This window comes from Pinus tabuliformis, chromosome 5_2, assembly GCF_031772625.1.
Source record: "Pinus tabuliformis cultivar Carrire ecotype Pingquan chromosome 5_2, CPIR1, whole genome shotgun sequence".
Taxonomy (NCBI): Eukaryota; Viridiplantae; Streptophyta; class Pinopsida; order Pinales; family Pinaceae; genus Pinus; species Pinus tabuliformis.
The window spans coordinates 844,336,774-844,361,965 of NC_142306.1; positions in this window are offsets into that span (position 1 = coordinate 844,336,774).

Below are 25,192 nucleotides of genomic sequence, written 5' to 3' on the forward strand. Positions count from 1 at the left end.
GTTTATTTAATATTGGCTCCCACACTTTCTTGCTTAGAGGTTTTTCAGTAAGAGGAATGCCAAGATATTTGGAAGGTAGTTGTTCCCTTTAAAATCCAAGAATTCTGGTAATGTTTCTCTGAATAGAAATATTAGTTAAAGAAAAAAACTTTGGACTTGTTAAGGCTTACCTCTGTGCCTGCTTCCATAGCAAAGTCATTTAAGATGTTTTTGATTGCTCTGGCTTCCCTGACTGTGGGTATGCTCTGCAACATTATATCATCCACAAATTGTTCATGAGTGTTTGCCTCTCCATCCGTGGTAAGTTTGATACCCTAAATTCATCCTTCAGCATTTTCATTTTGATCGCTCTACCTAGCCCTTCCATCATGGGGATGAAGAGGAATGGTGAGAGCAGATCTACTTGTCTGAGCCCTTTGGAGGGTGTGAAGGTCCTTGATGGAGATACATTAAGCAGTATGGAAAAACTGGTCGTGGTAACTAATGCCATGACCCATCTTACCCAATTCTGGTCAAAACCATAGGCTTTTAGAATTACTCTTATGTAAGACCAACTCAATTTGTCATAGGCTTTCGCCAGGTCCAACTGAATGATCATACCAGCTTGTTTGTTGCTTTTGAGAGAGTGTAGCACCTCATGAGGTTGGATGATATTGTTGAGGATTTGTCTTCCCTCCACATAGCCTATTTTCTCCTCTGAAATGAGAGAGGGTAGAAGTGGTTTGAGTCGATTGGCTATCACTTTGGAGATAATTTTATACATCACATTACATAAGGCTATGGGCCGAAAACCATCCGGAGTCATGGCATTTTCCTACTTTGGGATAAGAGCTATGAAGGATGCATTTAGAGCCTTCAGTACCTTTTTGGATCTTCTTAAGTCTTCCACAACCTCGAGGATATCATGTTTGATAGTTTCCCAACAGGCTTTGAAGAAGTCTACATTGAATCCATCCGGGCCTGGTGCTTTTCCATTCTGCATTTCATTAATCACTTCACTGACCTCCTCTTCCGATACTGGCCTATTGAGATTGTGGTTGTCCTCTCTGGTAACCATCTGAGGGATATACTGAGTGAACTGGTCAGTGAACCTAGATCTGTTCTCCAGTGGCTCCTTTGCAATATTGCAGAAGTGTTCTACAAGGACCAATTCCATATCATTGTGAGAGACAAGCTCAATACCTTGAGAATATTTGATCTTTGTGATTCTATTGTGTGCCCTGTGAGCCATAGTGGATTTATGGAAGAATTTTGTGTTTCTTTCTCCCTCTCTAATCCATTGTATCCTTGATTTCTGCCTCCAAAAAATTTCTTCTTGTAAGCATCGATCCTCCCATTCTTCCTACAGAGAGTCAGTTAGTTTTTGCCGCTCTTCAGTGAAGCCATTTGTGATGTTGATCTGATTGATCTCCTGGAGCTTTTGTTCATTTTCTCTTTTGGCTTTGAAGATATCTCCAAATTCCTTTTTGTTCCAAGCTTTAAGACAAGATTTGATATGTTTAAGTTTCTGCTAGAGCATGTACATTTTTGTGCCCTGAATATTCAACTCCTCTCTCCACCATTTATCAATGTTATTAGTGAATTTAGGGTGTGAGAGCCAGGCATTTTCAAACCTGAAAGGTCTGTTTCTCGGTGTGCCCATAAAGGTGGCTTCCAGCTGTATAGGCCAGTGATCCGATCCTCCAAAGGGCAGAATGGAGGCTGTCATGGCGGGTCCTGTGAGAAGGAGGTCCTCTGAAATAATAAATCTATCAAGTTTGGAAGAAACTTGAGAAGCCCCTCCCCTTTTGTTGTTCCAAGTGAAGGTTCCATTAATTGTTTCAGTATCCACTAGACCCATGTTCATAATGAAGTTCTGGAAGGCCATGGAGTCTCTACCTAGCTGTCTAGTGCCTCCTTTTTTTTTGAAAGAGATCTTATCATATTGAAATCTCCTGCAATGATCCAGGGCAAAATGGGATGTCTTGCTCTTAGATCCTCCAGGGAGGTGAGAAGCTTGAGTTTGTCTACTTGCTTTTGAGGTCCTGTTGAAGCCCTGAAAATCGGGTCGACAACAAGGGGGATACCTGCCCGGTCCGGACCTTGGTTGGCAGCTCCTTATCCGTTTGGTATAGCGGGTCCGACTGGGGATAATGGGACGAGTTTCCCAATCTAAGGGTGTGTGTGTGCAGAATTGGATGTTGCTGATCTAAGAATACTTAAAGCTGATCTAATTCAAACTTTTAAACTAACTCTATGCTATTGTAATCTAATGAAAAACAACACATCTAATCTATGCTAACCCGGGGTGTATTTCTTCTATTATGCAATCTAAAGAGATTTCAAATAATAACTGGTAATAAAGATCATTCAGCTATTATAAGAACAGAAATCAATTAAGATGAACCATTTTACATAAAAAGTTAGGCAAAACAGTTGTGAACAGTATATCTCATAATAAGTTATTCATATATCAGGCATAAATAAATGGCTCCACCATGCAAAAGTGCCAAATGGTAACTCACACATTCATGCAATAACATATAAACAACTAAAAACTGTATATCACTTTAAGAATATAAGCAGAAATGGTCAAGAGATAAAAGTACCATTTATGACTGATCCTACTCATAAACTTCAAGCAACAATGATTTATCTCTACTTGTTCTAATATCTACTAAGAGTACAGAAGTGCAACATCAGTAGTAGACATTAAAATGAAAACATTAATAAACCTCGATCCATCCATTCATCAAAACCTCCTCTGAGGGTGCAGAAGTGCATGTTCTGAGGACAAGTTTTTGACAAATTTCTGGACCCTTCTCTAAATGCATGAGAAGGGTTAAAATACTACCTCCTAATTCTAATAATAGTTTATTTACAAAATTTAGGATGCGGTTTTCAAATGACCGTCCTTTTTCTAATCTAATTTTTTAAGAAAAAACAACATTCTAAATAAAGCTACTTCTGAATCTGATCTTTAAAGCTGCAAGTGTTCATCATGGGCTTGAGGATAGTCGGCTGGCTGACTTCTGCTTTGAGCTGGGCTGAGAAAATAGAATCTATGAGAGCTGGCACCACTTTCTCGGCTGCATTTACGATACATTTCACCGTCATCCACTGACTATGCGGCTTCACCAAGTATGCCCAGTAACACTCCCAATTTAACCTGTTTAGTGCTTGGATCGCTTTTCCCTTTTCCTGCGCCTTCTGCTTCCATTCTGCTTCCAGTCGTAGTTTATTTGGTAGATACCCCGGGGTGGTCTCTGCGATTAAATTTGCTCTGTGCAAATTCTCATTTACACAGTCGATAAGAATGCTTGCTTGCGTGGCCGCTGTTTCCGCTGCTTGTTCCGCCTCCCTGATCTGATCGTCCCACTTGTTGAAGAGAAGCTCTTTATGATTCTCGTTTATTCTGGGTGCACTTGCTCTTTTTCCCTCGTCTTCATCCTGCCAAGCCAAGTACTCCGTCACTCGTTTGTCAATCTGATCATAGTCAGCTCGCAAGTCTACCACTTGATTGGTGATTTTATCACTCAGTTCGCAATAATGACTCCACTGTGATATCTTCCGTCCCAACTCTTCCTGTTGCTACAGTAGTTGTTCATTTAAGCCAATAGACTCTGAAATAAATTCTGTAAGCTTAGGCTCATCTTTATGCATTTCTTGTAAAATTTGTAATTGTTTTCCTTTCTCATCTAGACTTCTTTGATAGCCTATCTGCATCTACTGAAAGTCTTCCTGCAACTTCTCGAGTTGTTTGTGAACTTCAATATTAGCATTGGCTTGTTGCAATTGTCATTGTAGTAGCTGTATTTGATCTTCTTGTTCTTTCAACAGTTGCTGAACTTCCGATGCCTTGTCAATAGTTGCAAAAGCATATGCTCCTGCGATCTGAGACAATTTAGTGAGATTTTCAGTTGGGTTATTGTTGGGGTCTTTCCATAAGACGTCCAATTGTTCAGCATCTTATGACAGTGTATTTTCTAGTTTTCTTTTCTTTCTCTGTCTTCTTACAACTACTTTATGTTGGGGACTATAGAACATGTCCAGTGGGGGAATTTCTTCTACATTAAGTAGAAGCTCAGAAGATGGAGCGATAGGAATGTGCTCCGTTTCTATGACACTGTTGACTATGGTCGAAACCACTTCTTGGGCTACCTGTGTATTGATCACAGGTGTTCTTGGGGCTTGCCCTTCAAGACTGATCAGCTCGTTGAAGGTTTCCCATTCTTTGTCTAATTCTGTCGTGACGGGTGGTGCTTCAATGACGAGAGGGGGGACATCTCTTGGTGGGGAGGCGATAACCTGCTGTTGCGACATTGCACTTGACTGAGCCGTGTCCTTAGTTGTTTCTTCGTTCTTTCCTTGGTCGCTTCCATACCCTTTAGAATGTTCAGGTACTCCTTGCGCAGTGTTAGATTTAGATATGGAAGTGCTTGAGTTCCCACTGAGGCTAACACTTGGAGTTGGTTCTCTGGCAGACAGTCACAGCTTTTCTAGAGGAACACTGGCTAGTCTTCTTTCCCTGTATACCATGAATCTTTGGAGGTCATCTGGAGACAATTTCAACTGATCTTCCCGCAAAATTTTGTGGAGTGAGATTTTATTCTGAAATAAATCGTCAAATAAATCCTTCTTTCCAACGAATACTTTTATCTTGACGTTCATTGTGAAATCTTGGGCAACTTCATTTGGGTCAAATGGCATTGCCGGGAATTTAAATAATTGTAGACATGTCACATTCTCCACTTCGGTGAAGGCGTGACCTATATCGAACAAGGAAAAGGTGCCACAAGCTATAGGAAACTAAGGCCATATGGCCTTCTTTTTGTCTTTTAGGTCTTTAGTTAGGCCGCCTTCTGAACAGGTTTGATATGCAATTTCTCGAGCCAGCAGTTTGTCAGAAATATACAAGGGTAGGACATGAGGAGGGACGGTGCTTCCAAATACTCTAATATAGGTGAACCATTCTTCCCCGAACCATCTTGCGATGGGGATGATATCTATCTGTGCCTCAGGTGAGCACCTCGGGGGGTCTTCATCATACATCACTCTATACAAGGGCAAGATAAGCCCGTGACAAATCTGGTAGAAATGTGGAATGAATTGTGAATCCCATAATATCTTATGATAAACATGGATGGGTAATGGGTCCTGGGTTGTCCATTTCCAACCCATAATGGGAAATTTAGACACATAACAAATAGAATCCATAACATATGCGGATAGATAAAAAGGAGGATAGATCCTTTGAGACAAGGATCTTTTAGACCGATAATTGATAATAGCCGTGTATAAATTATCAGAAAAGATCTTGGCCCCATCCATAATATTGGCATTTGTGGCAGCATCTATTAATGGTAACCATTCAGATGAAAACTTATTGATATCTGGCATCCCAAATAATCTACAAATCATGGCCGCAACAAAACAATACTGAGAGGTGAGGGAACCAGTGCTGTACATACCGTTTTTGTCTTTCTTGAGCGTTTCCTCTTTTCTGGACCAATCTTTGGTGGTCTCTGATAGGTTTGGGTTCTCCACCACAAATTTCTTAATGAATTGTGCATTGTAAGTCGCCTGCAGTTCAGGAAGATGATACATAAGCTTTAAATCTTGTGCAGCGAATGATCCGATGAGCCCATGTCCTTGAATCTTGAATTGTCTATTGTTCATCTCTGCATTGTCAAGTATCCACTTGATCATATCCATATATGGTAGAATTTTGGGCCTTGCTGCTATCCGATGAAGAAATGAGCATGCTAGCTCTTCTAAGGACGCTTCGGAATAGCGTTGTGAGCTCGCGACAGCAGTAACCTTCATTATTCTGGGATTCTCTTCTTCAAGCAGTCTGTACATGCTTTCCCACGTCAATATCCCTGCATCTCTGTTACAGGTTGTCTGTATACAAAGGCGCCATTTCCTTCGTCTTTTCCTTCGCCTCAGAGCCCTGAGCTTTATTTTTCTTTCCCATTTCTTCCTGCGTATGGCTTTGAATCGTATTTCGTTCTCCGTTCCTGCATCTCACAAGTGAAATGGAAATGACTGATCAAGAAAGGTGATGGGAGAGTTTTAAATGCAGCAGATATATCAAATATGCCACCTTACGTGAAGTAATTCTTTACAAAAGCACGCGTCTACATTTCATTTAATAGCTGACAACTAATTCCTTTACTATCATTAAAAGCGCATGATCTTGAGTCAGATGATGGAAAGTGGCTTTTCTTGAATAGCGTGCCCGAATAATTCGTGATGAAGTGATTTTATGATTTGCTTACGCAACATCGCAGATCGCGCAAACACACGAATATAACATCGCAGCATTGGTCTGGCTTAATATCGCAACCATCATTTTATCGCGATATCGCAACATCGCAGATCGCAAAAGTTTTATGCTTGCCAAATCTTGTCAACACATTTTCTGCGATATGCGATCTTGCGATCGGTGTTATCGCAGATCGGTAAATCTTGAAGTTTTTCCCTTATGAGTATTACTTTATTGCGATGCGATATATTGCTTAGCATGAGATTCTTGTACATACCGAGATTATACTCAAATGGAAGTGTTTTCCTATCACTTTATGTAACGCCGCTTTAAAGATTTTTTCCTTATCATAGACTTAGGTTTTAAAATATTCAAAAGATCTTCCTAAGCTTACGATGGTAACCTTATTTTGAAGAAAGGAAACTCTTTCTTTTCCTAAATTTTTTACTAAGGGTCCCCATTCATTTAGTATTTTGGACAACACTTAAATGAAAAAGGGGGGTTGTTGCTGGCCACAACAGGTCCATAAACATTTGTAATCGTGTATATCTCCTTATCCCCTATAGGTTGACATATCAAGGAGAGAAGCATCCAGGATTCCAAATTTCTGTGGATCCCACAAAGTGAGGATCCCCCCCGCCGAGTTATTTTCCTTAACCTCTAAATACTCATATTTGAATAACCACTTATTATGAATATTTCTTATCTTATCCATCGAACATTTTGTCTCCTGAATAAAAACCATGTCTGGTTTTTCTTCTTTCATTCTGTTACTAAGATTTCTTTGTTTCCTTCTATTCCCTATGCCTCTAATGTTCCAGGTTGTGAGCTTCATTAAGAAAGGTTAGTAAAGGAATAATTGGTAAGATATTTCATCTTACCTAATTTGATCGATGGTTTTCCACATTCGTTCAGTAGTTAATTTTGTCTCTTTCTTCCTCTTTTCCTACCTGAGTTCTTTGGAGATTGTGCCTATGTATTCTCCATCATCTTGACCCCACTTGGCTCATGGCTTTCATGATTTCTTTAACTCCATATCCCTTCACTTGTGACATCCATAGAAAGATTTTTTGTACTCTGTCATAGTCCTCTTTTAGCAGGGAGTGCAATCCTATGTTATTTCCTTGTTCAATAAATTTCTCTAGATCTAAATTTTCCCTATCCAGAATCTCCTGTAGCTCATGGTCCTCTGTTCCCACTTCACTTGGAGTCATCTCCTGGTCCCTACTGATCTCCATCAAGCTTGGTAGATCATCCTTTTTCTGGTTGTTTACTGTGATATCCTCCATGTCATCTACCTTATCCTACTCCTTTGTTACGTTCTCCATGTCCTGGACTGTTTCCTTGTTCCCCTCTTCTTCCTCTAAGATCTTGAAGCTATTGTGTCTTGTATGTCTGTCCTCATTTACCTTCTTGTGTGGACGCTTTCCCCCTTTCCCTTTGCTCCCGACCTTGGTGAAACCCTCGTGATCTCTCTCCACAGTGGTTTTCTGGTTACCTTCCCTATTGATTGTGGGGTAGTCTCTATATAGATGCCCATGTTCATGGCATTTGCAGCACCTAAATGGTATGTGCTCATAGTCCACAGTCTGCACCCATTCTTCATCATATACTTCTAAAATTATCGCTTCCGAAAGGGCTCTAGATAGATCCATTTCCACACATATTCGGGCAAAGGAGGTATACCTTCCTTTCAGAGTTGCCTCTGAGATCTTTAGAAAATGCCCTAGCTTGTTGCCTATGGTTTTCAAAGATTCTGGTAGCCAATAATCTAGAGGAAGGGAGTATATTCTGATCCAAACCGGTACTGATGTGAACGTTTCACGTTCTAGGACAAAGCTCATCATCCATGGCCGAATGTAGAGTCCTGCCGCAGCATAGAAATAGGGCCCCCCTTCAAACACTCTATCTTTGTCCTTTAGGCTTGTGAACACTACTGTGAAAAAGCCCTTAGAACCCAGATGCAAATGTATTTCTCCCTTTGGCTTACAATGGATCCTTATTCGGACATGTAATGCCCTCTCCATCGGCCATAACCCCATGAACTTGCATATGATTGCATATTCCATCATATGATCCCTATGTGCTTGTATCGCTAGGTCGCTCAATACGACCTGGGGAATAATGCCTGACTTGGGTTTGCAGACCCTAGTTGTCCTTATGGAACCTAGTCTTTCACTATTGCCTCCATTATCCGTTTCTTTGCTAGTTTCCTATTGATTCCCTTCTTGATCCTGATATCTGCTTCTTCCAGATGTCCCCTAACTTCGTGCTTCTGAAATCTTCTCCAGAGGTTTTTTGAAATGCTTCTTTCCCGCGTCCTTACTTCCTTCTGTGACTGCTCGACTATAGGAGGGAGTAGCACTCCCCTCTATACTCCCTACCATGGTACCCTAAATCCAAAACCCTATCTTCAACTCCAACCCTAGCTTCTCCCTTCAACTTCCTCTTCGCCTCTTCTCAAGACTTGGATGTATTAAATCAAGAACCATCTAGAACTAGTGTTAGTTATTGGTAGTTTTTTGCATATATTTTGTAGACTCATTTGAAACAAAAATACTTTCCTCAGGTTGATAATTAATGTCAAGGTGATTAGATAAATAAATTTATCCATCAAACAATAACTATTACTTCAAAACGAGATCTCTAGCCCCAAAACCCCCAAAAAACATACCCAAAAACAAAAAGTGTGTATGTCAAAACGATGTTTTTTTTAAGGTAAATTTTCAACATTTTTCTAAATGGAAATAAAAGCAAATTTTATTTTTTGCAAAAAAGATGAAAAAAACACCCTCAAAACAAAAAGCCTTGATGTGGGAACAAAACAAATCAGGTTACAATTTTGAAACTTTTTAGCAATGGAATTAAAGATAAAATATCAAGACTTTGAAAAACCTTAAAATCCCAAGAATTGTCGTACATGATGTTAAAGATAAAATATCATGTCTCAAAGCCTTATAATTCCAAATATTTCCATCCATATTGTTAAAGATAAAATATCTTGACTCTAAAAAACCCTAAAATTGTAATTTTTTTCAACCAAAACATTAAATATAAAATATCATAACTCATAAAAACCTTAAGATTTTGACAAAATTTCAACCATGGAATTAAAAACCTTAAGTTTTTAACATATTTCAACCATGAAATTATGGACAAATTATATGACTAAAACTATTTTTAAAAATGAACACATAATTGAAAGATTCATTATTCCAAGATTAATTTTTATTTTAAAGGCTAATAGTATAACTCTTCAAATCTTAGCCTAAGACAACTTATCCCATTGCAAAAAAAAAACTAAAAAAAAAACCATCAAAATGAAGTGTCCCTTTTTAATGAGGCATTAAAATTTCAACATTTTTAAAACTATCTTATACCAAATGATAACAATAAGCAATATCATGGAAATATCATTGTATAATTTAAAAATTTAACATTAATTTGCAATACTTTTTTACTTTTAATCAAAATATCAACTTTGGTAGATTGAATATAAAATAAATTATTTTTGTAATTCATTGTTTCATTGTGGATATTCTAAACAAATGGATTCTTCATAATTAAAACATATAATCCAACAAACACAGAAACGACTCATAACTTCATGTAAGATCATATGGAAGTCAAAATATGTACTTCAATTTACCATGCAAACATCATTTACATGAAATGTCTTCGACATTTATTCAAAATCACTTATAGGTTCTGGCACACAATCAAAATCTACATCTTCAAATGAATGACTGGATGTAGATGAAGATGACCCATATTCTTCTCTTTCATCAAATAGTGCCCCATCTAAGTCAACATCCATGCCCACCATTTCAGGTTTCAAAAGTCCTCTAGATCTATGACTAGATTCAACATACTCTCATCTCAACATTGTTTCTTCTGGTAGAAACTTCTTGAAAATCTCTATGGTCCTAAAGTGAAGAGTTCCTTTCTTTGTTAAATTGAATTCATAAACAAGTATGTCAACATCCTTCAATTTTAAGAGCTCTGTGCGGCAACGATTTATGTTTCTACCCTTTCTTTTTCTCTTTCTACCAATTTGTTTATCAATTACCATCTCTAGTTTGTACACACCATTGTATGGGTGGGTATTTGCGGAATAGCAATGTACTTCAATAATTGTAATATCTTCATTTTATTTAATGACATTTATAACCTTGGAAATCCAAAATGGATATCTATGTGGATCTCCATATGCTAACACAACTATCATCCAACCCTCTTTAACATATTGCACATAACTCCTATAAAGGTCTTTGATGGCTTCACGTTGTGCATGTGATCTTCTAGAACCAAAAGATATTTCTCTTTCCTCTACCTAGGAAGAATTAATAAGACCTTGATATTGTTGTTGTTCAACAATGTCTCTTTCCTCATGTTTATTTGGAATTTTTTGTGGCCAAATAAATGGAGTCTTCAAAAGTATATCTTCATTTCTTGATCTTGAAATGATATCACTTTGATTATTGAAAAAAGACTCCCACCAAACTGAATCAGCAACAACAAAATACGCATATGTATCTCTAATAGATATGTTAATTTCTTCCAAGCATTCAAAATAATTTATCTCTCTCTTATGCCTTCATGCATTATGGAGTTCAACAAATGATTGTAATAACAATATCTTTGATTCAAATATTGAATGATCTGGAATGAACTTCAAATATGCTAAACCTCATGATGACCCCAATTCTGCAGTAGTTGAATACTTATTGCCCCATATAAGTGTTTTCATATCAATCTTTTTGATACGAAATTGATGTTAGAAGCTAATGTCATTAACTTTTTAAATGTATTTCTCCTCACCATGAAATCCCATAATAAACCTTCGCATGTCAATAGTTTCTTCCAACACATGAAAAGAAGGCTTTGGAATGTGTGATTTCTTAATACATTAATTAATGATGGAAGGCTCCCAACATTCTTCCTCCTCAATGTTGTTGAAAAAAGACTGAACATATGATCAATATGGTCATGAGTGTGTCCAACAAGAAGGAAACCAACCATTACATTTTGTAAAAACTCCCAATTCAACAAACATGTTTAGATATCCAAAAAAAAACTTGATTTTTGTTTTCACGACTTGCGTTGTCTAATTGCATATACAAAACTTCAAGAATATTACCAGACCAATGATAAACCACATCATGGATTATGTTTATGGTTACATTTGCATCATTATGAATATTTAGAATTGTGAAGTAAACCCTTGGCAACATCTTCCCATTAAAGACCATACAACCAACTAAGTGAAACAGAATAAAATTTTCCTCCTGTAAATATTTTGGTGTGCAAACAAAATATGGTAGAAGTGTTTTCTTTTGGTCCATACCATCTATTATCAAGCCTAAATATTTGTTTGGATTATCATAACACTTCTCTCGATGCTTATACAATTTTTTCCTTTTACTTGTTTGTTGATTGCAATGCTCTTGAAGTGCTTTAACAATGGAATCCGCACATAGAATAAAAGAAACCTATTAATAAATATATTTTCATAGTTTATAACTATCCAATTTTTAAAAATAATGTTATTAATGCATACCTCTTTCTGCCCCTTTACATTTATCCATTTTTTATTTAAGAGAAACACATGTACTGTAAACCCCCATCCTTGTCTTCTTAGGAGTATGAACATTGTTGAATTCGTTCTTCCATATCCTTGTAGGATATGAATATGTAATAAAATTACCATCTCCTTTAACATCTTCTACATATTCTTTGTATAAGTTGTATATTTCTCGTCTTGAGAAATTATTTGGAATATGTATTTTTTCTGTATTTGGCATACACTCTCCATGATTTGAAAAGAAGTCTTTCATCCATGACATTGCGGTATTTGCTAATGGCCCAAACTCACGTGGCATATTTTTCCAATCTTGCTTGGATTATTGAAAAATAAAAATTACCAATTGAATGCAACATTTTGAAAGCCTTTCTACATAGCAATACATTCCCAATATGATAATCATAACCTGCTAGTGTAGATTGCATGCAACCCACTAAATATTATTTTTTCACGCTTTTATTCATTGACCAAAATATTTTCCTTTTTTCCAAAGAAAACTTGAAATCCATATGTTTCAAGCAATCATTTCGACAACATTCACTTGAAATTGGATCATTGATATGACTTCTTCTTGTGAGATATTATGTCCTAATCCTTGTATAACTGAAATATTTTGGATTGATATGAAAAAGTCTACTTCTACTCCTAGATACAATATTTTCTTGAAATGTCTCCATCATTCATTATCCTCTGCAAAAGCATTTTCATCATCATTAGGAGGAATATTATCCTCACTATGATCATTCTGAACATAGTTTGGAAATTCATCACCATCATTGCCTAGAAAATATTCATTACCATCCTCACTTGAAGGAAATTCTTCACTACTATCATCTGTACTTTGGAAACCCTCACTCAGACAAAATTCTTCACCATCTTCATCTGTGCTTTTGAAATCCTCCCTTGGAGGATTCAGTTCGTCATCACCATGAATTCCTTCGAAACATTCACTTAGAGAAAATGCATCATTCACATCTATGCCTCTAAAATTATCATTTGCAAGAATCTCTTCATCCTCCCCTTCATAATTGGTGATCTTATAATCCTTAGGAACAGGACTAAGTGGAAAATATGACTCTCCATTTATAGTCAAATTATAATTTGTAGGAAATTCTTCATCCTCCCCTTCATCAGTGGTGCTGTCATAATCCTTAGGATTAGTACTAAGTGGAAAATTTGAATTTATATTTAATGGAAATTATTCATCCTCCCCATCATCAGTGGTTCTCTCATAATCCTTAGGATTAGGACTAAGTGGAAAACTTAAATCTCTATTTTCTAGAAATTCTTCATCCTCCCCCTCCCCTTCCTACGGGGTGCTCTCATAATCCTTATGATTAGGACTAAGTGGAAAATTTGACTCTGGAAATTCTTCATTCTCCCCCCCCCCCCCCCCCCCCCCCATTCATTAGTGGCACTCTCATAGTCCTTAGGATTAAGATTAAGTGGAAAATTTGACTCTCTATTTACTAGAAATTATTCATCTTGCCCTTCGTCCATATTGCTCTCATAATCCTTAGGATCAATACTAAGTGGAAAAATTGACTCTCTATTTACAAGAAATTCTTTTTGTTGCCCTTCATCAATGTTTCTCTCATAATCCTTAGGATTACGACCAAGTGGAAAATTTGACACTCTATTCATAGTGAAATAATTCTTGTTATATTCATCAACATGAATAGAGTTGCTATGTGACGAAGATGTTGATGCTGCTAAAAGAAAGACTTCAGTATCAGAAGAATCCATAAATTTCAAACAGAAAATGTTGAATGATACAAATGCACTCTCTCCCAATGATACAAACACACTCTCTCCCAATGACAATTTATAGCTTAGAGATTGAAAAATTACATCTAAAGTTTCCTCCAATTTGTTTGTCAAAAAAATTCCTTTCAAAGCCCCCCCCCAAAAACTTTTGCCGAAAACTTTCCCTCCAAATATTTCATTTGAAATATTTCCCTCCAAAATTTTCATCTAAACTTTATTTGAAAACATTTTACTAAACTTTTGGTCTTGATAAATTTCGCCCTACTTTCTATTCAAATATCCACAGAAATTTCCCTTTAATGAATTCCTTTGAAATTAAAATAATTTTTTTATTTAAATTATTTAATCCCACGTTCGAGAAATGCTAAAGCAATCCCACAATCTTCGCTATATAATAACATTCATTGTTTCTATTCATCACATCGCATCAAGACTTCGGGGTTTTGTTAAAAATCTTACAACAATTTTGTGTTGGAAATAACACTGAGGGGGGGGGGGGGGGGTGAATCAGTATTATCAAGTCAAATAATTTTTCATTTCCAAACTTAGATATACGCTACTTCAGATATGGAAACCAACATATACACGCAACTGTGACTGCAACAACTAGTGTATAACCAGTAAACTTAAGATTTAATTAATCCATTTGATCTTTAATCAGAGCATCAGAACTTTCATTAACCATAAGAATAGTAAACAGGTGCAGTAAACAGAACAGATCATCACACATATGAACACAAGATATAAGGTGGAAACCCAATGTGGGTGAAAACCACCTACTACAATGCTTCTCTATCTTCTTTTAATAAGAAACTTCTTTTTACAATATTTTTGTATTGGTGCAGTCTTATACCAGTACACAGGCTTCTACCTGCAGAAGGCTACAACCTTCTCTCGTTCTCTAGCTTCTCGTGGAAGGGATCTGAAACCCCTTAGCTCTTGTACTAGTTGATGTACTAGTACGTAGGTGCTGACCTACAGAAGACTACAACATTCTCTTTTCTTCCAGGGACCGCATTTCATAAATTTTCATACTGGATCCATAAGTAACATCAATCAAACATCAAATATATCTGCATCAACCAATCCCCTTTGCACCAACCAAAACTGAATCAAACAATCACTTCTCTGAATGTTGTAACCAAAATACAGTAATAGTAACCAGACACCAATCCTAAACCTAGAATACTGCAGCAATAAACAGAAGTAGCTAAAACATATTTTATGAGATGTATGCTACTTCAAGATGAAGAACCTATGTGCATACGCTTCTGTATTACGGCAAACTAGAATATACATTGTTTTGAATTACTAAACCAGCGTGTATACGTGCCCTTGCTATGCCAAACCTGCGTACAGATCTATAAAAGACAATTTTCCCTTTTCAAATATTCAGACATCAGTTATACCCAAATTATCAGATTTATAGATCAAGTCATACACAAAATGTAACAGATCAAAATCACACAAAGATACTACTATTCAAGCCTTAAGATCTTGACCCATCAATAGAACTTATCCTTCTTCTAGCGCTCAGGTTCCTCCTTGATTTAGATCCAGCTATGCACCATAACCTAATGACCAGTATTCTAGATCTTGCTCTTCATAAGATATTCAATCCTTCAGTGACTGCCTTTGCCTAATGATCTCCTTCCCCTTTTATAGTCTTAGGCCTTGCTCAATACCATGGTCCAAAACCACTTAGAACCAATACCTGGGTCCAAATACCTGGGTTCAACACTTCGGACGCAATACCATGGTCCAAAACCATAGGTCCAAATACCGGGGACTAAATACCATGGACTAAAAATAAGTTTTCCCACATGTACGCACTTTTCCTTGCAAGAAAGTGCGTGCATATGCATACGCGCCTTTTGATTGGTGATCTCGCATGTATACGCGGCTTGGTTAAGAGGAAACTGTATATATCTCTTTTTCCTTCATTCTGAGAGCCTGAACTGTGATCTGTCATCTGAGTGAGTTGCGATCAAGGACAACACCTGTGTCATAGTGCCAAACCTGTGTCATAATGCCAACAATCTCCCCCTTTGGACTTGATGGCAACCCCAAGTCACTCTCCCCCTTTGTCATCAAGGGCAAAGGGTTATGCTCCCCCTGAGTACATGCTGAAATCTCTGCTCTGCAGTGCTATCCATGCTCCCCCTGATTGTAGGCAGGGTCTGTAAAAGGATGTTATACAAGAAGGAACATGACTCTATACATCATAAATGACCTCCTATCACCAAAGACTCATACATACATCCATCTCCCAACCAAGTGGGGATATACCAATATTGACTCATCCACCCAACCAAGTGGGGATACACCAAAATTTTACACATGATAAGACAAAAACATTACATCATCCATCCTAGGCATAGTGGGGAAACAAGATAGGTTGTTACATGACCTTGATAATAAGAGAAATATATGACATAGAGACCAAATATCTAAGACAATACTATGATATTTATCAGCAACTATCATCAGCAACATTTGTTAATCATCATCCAGACCAACAACCATGATCTCCCTCTGCACCTGTTCCACCTGAATAAAAAACAATTGAAGTAGTACCAAGATCTTCTAAGATAATGCCAATAATGCGTTATTAGAAGTAAATGCTCCCCCTAAACCTGTGCCAGATTGTCCCATATCAGACTCTTTTAATCCTCAGTCTGGCCCACTGATTTTCTTTAAACCAACATATACATGACTGTACCTACAGAACCAAGCGTATGTATGTGGATGCTCTTCATGAAACTCGCGTACACCCACTTTTCTTTGAAACAGATAAGTGTCAACAACAAGATGATGCATCAATTACTCCCATCTTCTGTCTAAGGTATTCAAATGTCTCCCTGGGCAGTGGTATGGTGAATATATCAACAACCTGTTCCTTGGAGGGAACATACTCCAATTTGACCTTTTGTTCAAGCACTTGTTCCTGGAGAAAATGATATTTGATAGGTATGTGCTTGGTCTTTGAATGCATGACTAGATTCTTTGAAATAATGATTGTACTTGTATTATCATATAAAATGGAGATAGGTGGAGTATAAGTGATTTGAAAGTCTTGCAATGTTTACATCATCCAAAGGAGTTGTGTGCGGCAAGATGCAACAGCCACATATTCTGCTTCAGCTGTAGATAATGCAATTGAACTTTGTTTCTTGCTGAACCAAGATACTAATCTGAAACCCATAAAGAATGCACCACCACTAGTGTTTTTTCTGTCATCCACGTTTCCTACCTAATCTACATTTGTGTATGCATGAAGTGTGAGATCTGTATCTCTAGGATACCATGAGCCATATTTTTGTGTTCCTTGAAGATATTTGAAAATCCTTTTAACCACCTGAAGGTGTGCTTCTTTTGGATTTGCCTGGAATCTTCCAACTATTCCTACTGCATGCATGATGTCTGGTCAGGTACCTGTCAGATAGAGCAGACTACCAATCATGGATCTATATGATGTACTGCTATTGATTCATCATTTGTGTTGAGGCCACATCATATTACCATAGGGGTACATACTGGTTTCAAATCTTCCCAGCCATATTTCTTCAAGATCTACTTGAGGTACTTGGTTTGTGATAGAAAGATACCGTCTTTGTTTTGTTGGACTTGTAAGCCAACAAAATATGTGAGCTCACCAAGTAGGGACATTTCAAATTCATTCTGCATCACCAAGGCAAAGTTTTGACTCATGGCTTCTTCATTGCTACCAAAGATGATATCATCAACATACACAAAAAGTATTAGCAATTTATCATTGTCAATTTTTATATATAGATTGCTATCTGTTGATCCTTTTGAAAAACCTTGTTGATGGAGGTATTTATCCAGACGATAATACCAAGCCCTTGGAGCCTGTTTAAGACCATAGAGAGCCTTTCTGAGTCTGCATACAATTTTTGGATCATTTCCAAGGATGAATCCATTTGGTTGCTCAATATACACTTCTTCTTTTAAGTCTCCATTTAGAAAGGCGGATTTCACATCCATTTGATATACTTTGAACTTCTGAAAGCTAGACAGAGCAAGGAACATTCTTATGGCTTCAAGTCTAGCAACCGGTGCAAAATTTTCTTCAAAGTCTATACCTTCGTGTTGAACATACCCTTTACAAACAAGTCTGGCCTTGTTTCTAAGAACATCTCCATTTTCGTTCAGCTTGTTTTTGAATATCCATTTGGTCCCTATGACATTCTTATCATTAGGTCTAGGAACCAATTCCAAAGTGTTATTCTTTTCAATCTGCTCAAGTTCTTCATTCATGGCCTTGACCCAGCGTTCATCTTTGCATGCTTCACTTACATTTCGTGGTTCAACGGAGGAGAGCAATGTTAGATAGCTTGAAGCTTCTATTATAGTTCTTCTTGTTTGAACATTTGCCTCTTTCTGCCCCAAAATTTGAGTCTCTGGATGATTCTTCTATACGTACCTGGATGGAGTCTTTTCTTCTACCCTTATCTGTTCTTCTGGTGCCTCATAGGTTTCTTCTTCATCATTAGTTTGATTTGAAGTTGAAGGATAGTCCTCTTCATCTTCAAAATCTTCAGTTTTTATCTGCTTTGGATTGTCACCTGCTTCATCAACCACTACATCAATACTTTCAACAATTTTTCCAAGTATTTTATTGTAACACTTATATCCTTTACTTCGAGAAGAGTAACTAAGGAGAATGCCTTCATCTGCTCTAGGTTCAAACTTGCCAAGATTTTCATCAGTCCTTTTGATGTAACATTTGCTTCCAAAAACTTTGAAGTATTTTACCGTAGGGGTCTTACCATACCAAAGTTCATGAGGAGTTTGAGTGTTTTTTACCGGAATGTTTGTTTTGTTGAGAATAGTAACGGTAGTAAATGCTGCTTCACTCTAGAAGGTTGCGGGAGTTCCAGATTCATCAAGCATGGCACGAGCCATTTGTTGAACCGTTTTGTTCATCCTTTCTACTACTCCATTTTGCTGAGGAGTTCTTGCAGTAGAGAATTCCCTTCTTATTCCATGTTCTTCACAAAAGTCAAAAAATTCATCCAAGGTAAATTCCCCTCCTCGATCAAACCTGAGGCATTTGATTCTGCAATCTGATTCATTTCCAATCAAGGCTTTGAAAGCTTTGAACTTTTCGAAAACTTCATATTTATGCTTCAGAAGTCCTATCCAACACATCCTGGAAAAGTCGTCAACGAACAATATAAAGTATTATTCTCCTCAAGGTGAATTTTTCCTTGATGGACCACATAAATCAGTATGGACAAGTTCAAGTGGCTTACTAGCTGATCCTTCCTTCTCAGGGAAATTAGTTCTGGTTTGCTTACCAAACTGACATGATTTGCATATTGTATTGTCTAGAATTCTGATGTCAGGGTGATCACGAACTGCCTTATATTTGCATGCTTTCCTTATCTGAGAGAAGCTTAGATGCCCCAATCTTCTATGCCATAGCCAGTGTTCATCATTCTTGCTTAGATAGCATTGTTTTTGTCCTCCCTTGAGTATGTATAGATTATTTGGAGTTCTTATGCCTTTGATCACTGTTTCTCCTGTATCAAGCTCACGAAAATTACATCCATTTGATCGGAATATTACCTCATTTCCTTGATCACACATTTGGCTAACACTTAATAGATTATGCTTTAAGCCATCAACATACATAACATTTCCAGCTTTGACTTTTTCTTTCAAAAGAACAGAACCTTTACCTTTTATGAGAGTAGGGGTGTCATTTCCAAATGAGACCTTCCTTTCCTTTTCTAAGGCACTATATGACTGAAGTTTTCTTTATCACGTGTCATATGTTTTGAGCATCCACTGTCGATGTACCATTGATTTTCTTGTCCTTTTGCATATAAGGCTATACCACATCTTTCTGGTTGCGGTTCTTTCTTTCTGCTTGTTTTGGGACCTAATGAAGGTTACTCCTTGTGAGATGTTTTCCAAAACTTACTCCTACATTCAGAATCTTCATGACCAAAGTTGTTACAAATAGAGCATTCTATTTCATTTTCAAGAGCAGAAAAGTTATTGTAAGTCCTCTTCATGATCCCAGTCACGCTCCTTTGATTTCGTGCTTCTCAAGTCATGATGGTCTTGTAGGCAACACATTGAGCAACTTTGTGTCCAAAGTTATGACATGAAAAACATTGGCCATTAAAGAAGTTCCTGTGATTATCAAATCTACTGTCTAGGTGATTTTAGTTTCCATAGATATTCATTCTTGAGGCAAATTGAGAATGATTTACCTGCGGTTGGTTGTAGTTTTTGTTCATCCTTGAAGTAGATTGACCCTGATTTACTTGGTGATCTCTGTTCATCCTTGAAGTAGATTGACCCTGATTTACTTGGTGATCTCTGTTCATCCTTGAAGTAGATTGACCCTGATTTACTTGGTGATCTTTGTTCATCCTTGAAGTAGATTGACCCTGATTTACCTAGTGATCTGCTTTATGCCTTTGCTGATGATTGTCAACCTATTCACTTCTCCTTGTTGCCTCAAGATAACTTTTGGAGGTGGATGGCTTCTGTGCTTGAGATTCTTCTTCAGTATATCCAATACCTGTCTTAATTAGAGGAGATCATTGTACTTTGATAATCTCATCTAAAGTTTCAGATCCTTTAGCTAATCTAAGATTAAGAGCTTTTGTTTTCTCAATATCTTTTCTAAGTCCCACAATTTCACATTCTAACTTTTCATTATGTTTTTCTCATTCAGCAAGTTGGAATGTCAGAGTATCTATGATCATACTCTTTTCTTCTAAACAGATTTTAAGTTTAGAAATTTCTTCATAGAGATCATCTTCATCTATAACATCCAAGAAATCATCGTCTTCAAAAGCCATCAAAAGTCTATAATCATTACCATGTTCGTCTTCATCACTATTTGAAAGCCCATCGCTGTCTTCATGTGTATAATAGCTCTTCCTACTTACATTTTGTTTTCTGTTCCATTTAGCTAGTTCCTTACCTTTATCAAGCTTATCTTTATGAGGACATTTGGCTGCATAGTGACCGACTCTCCCACAAGCAAAGCATTTGAAAGGTAGCTTGCCTCTGAATCTTCCAGAGCCTCGTTGAAGGTTCTTGACAAAGTTTGATTCTTCCTCTCCTTCTGACGTATTTTCTAACTCATTGTATTCTCCTTTTGAAGTTTTTAATGCGGCTTCTCTGATGTCTAATGGACCCCCTTTTCTCATTTCGAAAGCAGTTAGGATTCTGTGTAGCTATGACATGGTAATACTCTGAAGATTTTGCTTTTCTTCTATGGCAAAAACTTTTGATTCAAACTTAGAAGACAAAGAGCTTAAAACCTTTTCAACTAAAGTAACTTCTTTTATCTCTTCACCCAAGTTTTTCATGTGATTAACAATCTCATCTATACATAAGAAATAATTAGCCACACTTTCATCATTGTGCATTCTGAGAGTTTCATATTGAATTCTGAGATATTTTAGTTTTGCACATTTTACCTGGTCGTCTCCTTCATATCTTAGAATGATCTTGTCCCATATCTCTTTGGTGGTTTTGTGCTGCATAACCTTGACAAATTATGATTGAGATAGACTCCCCAATAGAGTATTGACAGCCTTTGCATTTGTTTCATACTGCTTTTTACCAGCTGTATCTGTAGGAGTTGCTGATGGGAATGTGTATCCTCCTTCCACGATATCCCAAACTTCTACACCAAGAGATTGAAGATAGGTTGTGGTTCTTACCTTCCAATAGGCGAAGTTGCTCCCATCAAAGATTGGTGGCGTGATGGGTGCCTCCCTTTCGTAGTTGCTCATGATGATAGATCTTTCTTCAAGCGATCAAGCTTATTTTGAAGGACCTGCTCTGATACCAATTGTTGGAAATAATACTGAGAGGGGGGGGGTGAATCAGTATTATCAACTCAAATAATATTTCATTTCCAAACTTACATATATGCTACTTCAGATATGGAAACCAGCATATACACGCAACTATGACTATAGAAACTAGCGTATAACCTGTAAACTTAAGATTTAATTAATCCATTTGATATTTAATCAGTGCATCAGAAATTTCATTAACCATAAGAAGTAAACAGGTGCAGTAAACAGAACAGATCATCACACATATGAACACAAGATATAAGGTGGAAACCCAATGTGGGTGAAAACCACCTGTTGTAATGCTTCTCTATCTTCTTTTAATAAGAAACTTCATTTTACAATATTTCTGTACTGGTGCAGTCTTATACCAATACGTAGGCTTCTACCTACAGAAGGCTACAACCTTCTCTCCTTCTCCAACTTCTCCTAGAAGGGAGCTACAACCCCTTAGCTCTTGTATTAGCTGATGTACTAGTACGTAGGTGCTAACCTACAAAAGGCTACAACCTTCTCTTTTCTTCCAAGGACCACGTTTCATAAATTTTCATATTGGATCCATAAGTAACATCAATCAAACATCAAATATATCTGCATCAACCAATCCCCTTTGCACCAACCAAAACTGAATCAAACAATCACTTCTCTGAATGTTATAACCAAAATACAGTAATAGTAACTAGACACCAATCCTAAACCCAGAATACTGCAACAATAAACAGAAGTAGCTAAAACATATTTTACAAGACGTACGCTAATTCAAGATGAAGAACATGCATGCATACACTTCTATATTACAGCAAACCAGTGTATACGCTGTTTTGAATTACTGAACCAGCGTGTATACGCACCCTTGCTGTGCCGAACCTGCGTATAGATCTACAAAAGACAATTTTCCCTTTTCAAATATTCAGACATCAGTTACACCCAGATTATCGGATTTATAGATCAAGTCATGCGCCAAATGTAGCAGATCAAAATCACACAAAGATACTAATATTCAAACCTTAAGATCTTAACCCATCAATAGAACTTATCCTTCTTATAGCACTCAGGTTCCTCCTTGATTCAGATCCAGCTATGCACCATAACCCAATGACCATTATTCTAGATCTTAATTTTCATAAGATATTCAATCCTTCATTGAATGCCTTTGCCTAATGATCTCCTTCCCCTTTTATAGTCTTAGGCCTTGCTCAATACCATGGTCCAAAACCACTTAGAACCAATACCTGGGTTCAACACTTCGGACACGATACCATGGTCCAAAACCATAGGTCCAAATACTAGGGACTAAATACCATGGACTAAAAACAAGTTTTCCCTCATGTATGCACTTTTCCTTGCAAGAAAGAGCATGCATACGCATACACGCCTTTTGATCGGTGATCCCGTGTGTATACGTGGCTTGGTTAAGAGGAAGCTGTGTATATCTCTTCTTCCTTCATTCTGAGAGCCTGAACTGTGATCTGTCATCTGAGTGAGTTTCCATCAAGGACAACACCTGTGTCATAGTGCCAAACCTGTGTCATAATGCCAACATTTTGTGGAGGAGTTGCATTGTCATCGATAACACTTTGAACAAGAGTTTTTTGCATCTCAAAGGTTATTTTTCCTTATATTTTGACCATTTAAAGAGGAATTTGGAGAAAATAAGTTGTTTTATGGTTTTTATGCTCGAAAACTATATTTTTTTACTATTTTTCATTTTTTTCGAAGATTTTTTTGCAATATCATATTTTACAGGAAAACTCACATAAAAAACTTTGTTTTTTTATATATTTTTATCATGAATAAGATGGGAAAAAAACTCAAATTTGTAGGATTTGAGGAGAAAAAAATGAAAATTTATATATTTTTAAGGCTTTGAAATGAAAAAACTGGTGTTTAATTTATTTTTGGATTTTTTTTTTTAATTTGTCTTGGGGAATCTGAATTCGTTGATTCGAAGTTTATGAAATTTTTTAAACAAGGTAGATCTAGGTGTAAATCCCACTGAGTTCAATGGTTTATAACAAGGAAAATAGGTCCTAAACCCCTAGAGGTTCACTAGTAATTACATGTCACGTGGGCCACTGAGTTCCTCAACGAAAAAAAATAAAAGACATAAATAAATAAATAAAGAAGAAGAAGGAAAAATATATTCCCTTAAAGAAAGTTACATTTATTGATTTTTTTTCAAAAATGAAAATAATGCAAAACAAAAAAACATATATTTTTAAGGCTTTGAAATGAAAAAACTGGTGTTTAATTTATTTTTGGATTTTTTTTTTTAATTTGTCTTGGGGAATCTGAATTCGTTGATTCAAAGTTTATGAAATTTTTTAAACAAGGTAGATCTAGGTGTAAATCCCATTGAGTTCATTGGTTTAGAACAAGGAAAATAGGTCCTAAACCCCTAGAGGTTCACTAGTAATTACATGTTAGGTGGGTCACTGAGTTCCTCAATGAAAAAAAATAAAATACATAAATAAATAAATAAAGAAGAAGGAAAAATATATTCCCTTAAAAAAAGTTACATTTATTGATTTTTTTTCAAAAATGAAAATAATGCAAAACAAAAAAACACACACACAGATATATATATATATATATATATAGAGAGAGAGAGAGAGAGAGAGAGAGAGAGAGAGATAATTTGTTTTTTTTAAAACAATATATAACTTTTTTTTTAAACTAATTTTTTTCTTTTTTTTTTTAAATTTAAATTTAATTTAATTTTTTAAAATCTTGGGGGCCAAGGGTCATGGGATGGCCTGCCTGAGCTTGATAGGCTTACCCGTGGGACTTCGGCTCCCCATTCGGTTGAGGGGTCAATTCCGGGAATCGACCCCTCGACCCAACGAGGGAACGAAGGTCCGCGGGCGAGCCTGCATGGACCCAACAAGGGGCTGAAGGCCCACGATAGGGCAGGCTTGCACAAGCCCAGCAAGCCCGCCCACAGGTTGAAGGCCCCAAATTTTTTGAAAAAAAGAATTATTTTTTGTTAAAAAGTTTTTTTTTAAAATTTAAATTGATATTTTTTTTAATATAAATAAATTATAAATATTTTGTTTTAAAATAAAAATGGTTTTTTAATTAAAATAATAATAATAATTTTTATTGTTTTATTTTTAAATTTAAATTAGTGTTGTTTTTAAATTTATATTGTTTGAAAAAAATTATATTGTTAAAATAAAAATAAAAAAATCTTTAATTAAGATATGTGTCATTTTAATTAACTAATGTATCTATATCTATATCTATATCTATATCTATATCTATATCTATATCTATATCTATATCTATATCTATATCTATATCTATATCTATATCTATATATATATATATATATATATATATATATATATATATATATATATATATATATATATATATATCAGGAAGATGGTATTAAAGAAAGTCTCTGTGAATGTTTCTAGACCAAGGGCAATAATTACACCATCTAAAGTTATAGTTGGATGCTCTATGAATACTTTTGAACATAATTGAACTAAGAAACATCATAAAAGTCAAGCAACTAGCCCGTCAAATATATTCAAGATTATTTCAGAATGGAGGAATGTACGAGAAATAAATAAAACAAATTTTACATGGCATGTTAAAGATAGTGAAAACGATGAAGGTATACATATCTATCTATATTGTGGTATGATTAACTATGGTGAACCATATGAGGTGATGGGCAGAGTACGAGACATGTTTGGTGCTGAATGCATACACTATTTATGTTCTTAC